The sequence below is a fragment of the Cynocephalus volans genome, chromosome 6 (genome assembly GCF_027409185.1).
Source record: "Cynocephalus volans isolate mCynVol1 chromosome 6, mCynVol1.pri, whole genome shotgun sequence".
Taxonomy (NCBI): Eukaryota; Metazoa; Chordata; class Mammalia; order Dermoptera; family Cynocephalidae; genus Cynocephalus; species Cynocephalus volans.
The window spans coordinates 105,483,915-105,490,215 of NC_084465.1; positions in this window are offsets into that span (position 1 = coordinate 105,483,915).

Sequence of the window (6,301 nt, forward strand, 5' to 3'; positions counted from 1 at the left end):
CCCCAGGTCATCCAACCCAGGACCTTGTCACCTGTCTTTTTTCCTCTTACACCCCTCCCCCATTTCTGCCCCTGTAGCCACCTCCCATCCTTCTAGATGTGCATCAGTGTCACCTTCTTGAGGCCATTCTGAAGTTGAGCCCCCCATTTCCTCTATCACAGCAGTCACCTGTTTCCTTCCTGGCACTTGTTACACCCCAAAGGATTTTTGGTTTTTTGATTGATCATTTGCCACATTCCAAATCCCATTGTTGGTGCTGGCCAGTTAGCTCAGTTGGTTAGAGCACGGCCTTGTAACACCAAGGTCACGGGTTCAGTTCCCCATACTGGCCAGCTGCCAAAAAAAATTTTTTTTAATCCCATTTTTTTGTTTGGGGAACCCCTGACAGCAGAGCCTGAGAGGACAGGGTGCAGCTGGTTTATTGGGGTGGTGGCCCCAGGAAGCGGGAGTGGGAGCCGGGGTAGAAGGGCGGAGCCAGTAAACAGTGTGTGACTGGGCTGGTCACTGCTGGGCAGTGCTGTGGGCACCTGGTGCTCAGCCTCTCTGGGGACCCTCTGTGGAACCACATAGAATGAGGTGAGGACTGGCCCTGGGAAGGGCAGGAGGTTGGGCATTTATCCTCTGACTCTCATGCCCTGTGGGTTAAGGGTTGTCCTGGGGCATAGACATCCTGGCTCTTCCCAGATGCCCTGCCTGAGGCCAAGGCAGCTGCTAACTGAGCTCCTCCTTTGGACAGAAAAGTGAAGACTCAGCAGCTGCATGATGTGGGAGGCGGGCAGGGGCTGGGAACCTGGATTGGACTCAGGCACTACTAGGCCCCAAACACATAGGTCACACTGACAAACCAGAGGTTTGCAAACTGGGGGCCCGTGGGCCCAACGCAGCACACCAGTGAGCTCTGTTAGGCTTCTAAAGAAAAACTGAGCCAAGGTTTCAAAAGTGGGGGATCTTGTGCAAATATCTGGATTTCTGGTTTCTCTTTAAAAATCAGGTCTGGGACGATGGGCCCATGTTCACCTGGAGGTAAGTACCAACCAGTCCTGGGACAGGTGTGGGCTTGCCACCCCCGCAGCACGTCCCCACACCGGGCCTGGGGTCAGGGACTGGTTGTCAGTGGCTTGCACTGTTTTTTCTTTACCCCAGCGCCTTCACTTCCTGTTTGCAACTCCAGTGTCAGGTGCAGGGAGCTGCCCCTCGTCTGTCTTCCCCACCATCCTGTCCCCTATTTGCTGAACAGTCGAGCTAATCAATATTTGACTGGTCCAACCCCTGTGGGTAAACAGGCCACCCTCCTGTTTCTCCACACGGCTGCCCTCACACCTCCCTGAGAAGGCAGCTAAAATATCTGAGTGGCTGAGACCCAGGACCTTCTTTTTCTCTCACTCTGCCTCCCCACCAGGCTCCACTAGAAAACGTTATTGAAAGCAAGAAAAATTTTTTAAAGTGCATGCTGCAGGAACATTCTCTGGGCTAGCAGTGCTGGGGACTAACTTGGCTTGTGCACGGAGAGGCCCTTTCCAACCAGAGACAGGCACCAGCTTCCCGGCCAGAGTGCAGGGCAGGGCAAGGGACTCCTCATGCTGCAGCCTTCCCCATGCTTCAGCTCTGTCCCTGATGTTTAAAAGACATTAAAATAACAAATGCTGGCGAAGATGTGGAGAAAGGGGAACCCTCACACACTCTTGGTGGGACTGTAAATTAATGCAGCCATTTGGAAAATAGTATGGACGTCCCTCAGAGAACTGCAAATAGATCTACCATATGACCCAGCAAACCCACTACTGGCTGTACATCCAAAGGGGTGGAAATCTCATGTCAAAGGGACACCTGCACTCCCATGTTTATCGCAGCTCTGTTGACAATAGCCAAGATATGGAACCAACCTAAATGTCCATTGATGAATGAATGGATAAGGAAACTGTGGTATATATACACCATGGAATACTACTCAGCCATAAAAAGAATGAAATTCTGCCATTTGTAGCAACATGGATGAGCTTGGAGAAAATTATGTTGAGTGAAATAAGCCAGGCACAGAAAGAGAAATACCGCATGTTCTCACTCATAAGTGGGAGCTAAAAACAACAACAGCAACGATCAAACACATAAATAATAATAATAATAAGTCAAACTTTTAGAAGGAGAAAGCAGAACTGAGGTTACTAGAGGTGGGAAAGTGGAGGGGTACAGGACACAGAATTATAGCTATATAGGAAAAATAAGTTCTATTGATGTACAGTTGAGCCAGGTGTCTATAATTAACAATAATTTATTGCATGTTATCAAATGACTAAAAGAGATCCAATATCCACATCACAAAGAAATGATTAAGTTCGTGATAATGAGTATGCTAATTCTCCTGATTTGATCATCACGCATTATATACATGTATTGAAATGTTATATCCCATAAATATATACAATCAATACATTTGAATTTTAAAAAGCAGAATTTCAGCAATATAAAAAAGAAAATGTTCATAATGTTGATTGACAGTAAAACAGTAAGTTACAGCAACTATTATTTTCATCTAATCATATGCTTCTTTAAAATATTATAACAATTCAAATATTAACAGTTTGTTCCAATTTCTGGTCACAAATAAAACTTGGCTTTAAAGAGAAAAAAATAGAAAGAGCAGCAGTGTGCCCGCCACAGCCTGTCCTAGAGCAGGGCAGGTGTTAGAGGAGGGGCTCTTTCTCTAGCTTTCAATTATTGTCATTATTGATTGTGGCAAATCTCACCTCACATAAAATGAACCATTTTAAAGTGAACAGTTCAGCGGCATTAAGTGCATTCACAATGTTGCACAACCACATTCTTATCAACCCAAAAGGAAATTCCGGATCCATGCAATAGTCACCCCCCCATTTCCACATCTTCCCGGCCCCTGGCAATCACTAGTATATTTCCTTTCTCAATGGATTTGCCTAATCCGGACATTTCCTGTGAATGGAATCATGTAATATATGGCTTTTTGTGTCTGGTGTCTCTCTCAGCCTGACCTTTTCAAGGTTCATCTGTGCTGTAGCAAGGATAGTGCTTTGTTCCTTTCTACAGCTGGATAACATTCCATTGCAGGGATAGACATACAGTTTGCTTATCCGTTCACCTGTGGATGGGCATTGGGGTTGTGGCCACCTTTTGGCTGTTGTCAGTAGTGCTGATGTGAATGTGCATTTACAAGAGTCACCCTTTACCTGTTGAAGTCTGGTTTGATTCAGCAACCACTTGACAGAGAGCATCTGCGAGCCTGGGCAGCATCCTGGGGACACAGATGTGATCCAGACATGGTCCCTGCCCTCATGAAGGCCGGGACCAACAGACAGACAGACCTTCACTTCCCAGCTCTACCGCCTGCACAGAGGAAATGATAACTTCTCAGGCCTCCATTTGCTTATCTGGTAAGTGGGTCTGATGAGAGTAGCTGGGCGCACTTGAGTTCCCTGGCATCCCCCTCCCCCATCGCACTCCCAGGGGAGGGTAGAAATCACCTCACTAGTTGGCTCCACCTACATACGTGTGCCGAGACTCCACTCTGCAACACCGATGGATAGGAGGGCAGGAACACAGCGTGAAGGGGGCCTGCACTCAGGGGACCTGAACCCAGGGCCGCTAGAGGCCTTCCAGGCTGCCCCGGGGAGTTCTGCCTTGGTGCTGAGAGCAACAGGACACACTGAAGGGTCGTAAACAAAGACATGAGATGGTAGGACGTGCATGGCAAGAAGACTGCTGGACCTGCAGGTGAAGAGCAGTCAAGAGGGGCCACCGCAGTGGGGATGGGTCACAATCAGAGTGGGTGGCTGGTGTCATGTTTAAGAGGTAAAATCAACAGGTTTGGTTGGACTGGCCATGAGGCAGAGGGCGGGTGAAGGACAGCTCTCAGCTCTGGACAGGCATGTGGCTTGGCAAGTGTTCAAGTGATCGATCCCTGTGGCCAGTGTCCACCTGAGTGGCCTGTCACCTCTTTCTTTGCCATGTTAAAGTTTCATCTTTTGCTCTGTGCTTCCACTGATGGCCAAAGAACTGCATAGCTCTGGTGGCAATTTGGCAAAGTATAGAAAAGTCATAGTTCCCTTAATCCCTCCATTAAGGGACACCCCTTGCTGACACACTGGCTGAGTTCCTTCCAGTCTTTTTTCTATGCATTTTAGCAGTTGAAATAATACCATGGATGTCATTTCATCACGTGCTTTTGACACTTGGCCTCCCAGTCTCAGCAGGTCCCGGAGTTACTAGAAACTCCATTTCTAAACGGTAGAGCAAGTTCTGCAGCAGGATGCAACAGGTTAGTGAGCTGCTGCCCACGGATGGACGTTCACGCGGCTTCTGCTTTGTTCGAAGTCACTCTGCAGTGAACACCGTTGTACGTAAACCTTTGTCCACGTTTGACCTCATCTCCATAGAAGAGGTTCCTAGCATGGGAATTGCCAGATCACAGAAATAGAAACCGTTTTAAGGACTCTGGCTACAAACTGTGAAATGGCTTTCTGGAAATATTGGATCATGGAAACTCTCGCCAGCAGTACATGCAAGCCTCCCCAGCACCAAATGTTGACAGTTCTTAGATCCTTCCTAAAGTACAGCCCAGCTCAAAGCTCACCTCCTCTGTGAAGCCTCCTTGGATTTCACCTCTCTATCCTTGACATTCCTGAGTCACCCCCTCCCTCCACTTGCCCCTACTCCATACCAGCTGCAGGTCTGATGTTCCCGAGGGTGGACCTCCTCTGAGCCCAGAGAGGTCCCCACCCACTCAGCTTCCTAGCCCCAATCAGCCAGCATATTTTGTGCTTCTACTAAACACTGGGATGCCTCCCCAACAACCAACGAGGTCGGTATTCTGCTCTTTTACAGGAGAGCAACTGAGACCCAGACCAGAGAGGCTGAGTGACTTATCCAAGCTGCTAAGCCATGTTGCTGAGACTGAAATAGTAACAGCAACTCCTCCTTAATGGGCATGTCCTACACGCCCGGCTCAGCTAAGCAGTTTACGTGCCTGATCTCAGTTCATCCTCCCAACAACCCTACCACGCTGGTACTGTTATTCTCCCCATATTATAGACGAGGAACCCTTGACCCAACGCCACCCAGCTCGGAAGCACTGGAGACTTGGACTCTGCAGAACCTCGACCAGGAGTCTGTGAGGCTCCCCAGTGCTCTGTGCCTGGTGTCCTTGGCCTCTCAGAGAGCAAGGCCAGGGTGGCGAAATGCAGAAGGAGCCCCACGCCGCACCCCCGCCCTTCTCTCCCCAGGAGTTCACAGGAACTGCTTGGAGCTCGCCCTGTCTCAGTGTCTTCCCTCGAACCTGCTTATCTCCCACACCATATCAACTCACTTTTACTGCTAATCTGCTGGGCGGGAACAGTCCTTTTGGGCAGCCACTAATGAAGTACTCTGGGGCACCACTCTCTCTGCCTTGCCCTTGGTGGCATCTGTCACCGAGAGAAGGTGACTGCAAAACCCCACTGCCCGCGCCTCTCCCTGGGAAGCCTCAGTGGGCAGGGGGAGGGGGAGGTTTGGCTTGAACATTTATTCAGCAAACATTGATTTGATCATTTATTCAAATGTATTCAATTTGATCATTTATTCAGCAAACATTGATTGAGCACCTACTGTATACCAGGCATGGGGAGGCAGCAGTGAAAGAGACAACCTCCCAGTGGGGGACACAGGCAATAAAGAAAATTAAAAATACCTAAATTCTACAGTGAACTAGAAAGTGCTGAGCATGCAAGAAAATAAAAATAGAGCCCAGGAAAGAGGATCGGGCAAGCTGCGCCGATGAGAAGAGAGGGGTTGCGATTTTAAACTGGGAGGATGGTCGTGCTGAGAAAGGACATTTGAGCAAAGATGGAAGGAGGTGAGGGAGGGAGCCTCGTGGGTGTCTGGGGTGGGAGTGACCCAGACAGAGGGAACAAGCAACTGGTGCAAAGGTCCAGGGGCACTTTGCAGCAACTGTGAGGACTGATGCTGCTGGAGAGGAGCCAGGGAGCACAAGAGTAGAGGTGGGTTAGAGTGATGCTGGGACAGACCAGGGGTCCTGGGAGGCCACTGAGCAGACTTGGACTTTTCCTGAGGGGGATGGAGAGCCTAGAAGACTGTGAGGAGAGGAGGGCCACAGCATGACCTAGGTCTTAACAGCACCACTCAGGAGCAGGGTAAGGGTGGAGGCCGGGAGGCCATTTAGGAAGCGGTTGTCAAAAGTCCAGCTCACCAGGGCCCTGGTGCTTTGCCCCAAAGGCTCCGACACACGTGTGCACACACATGTATGCGATGCACATATATGCACACATATGCCCAC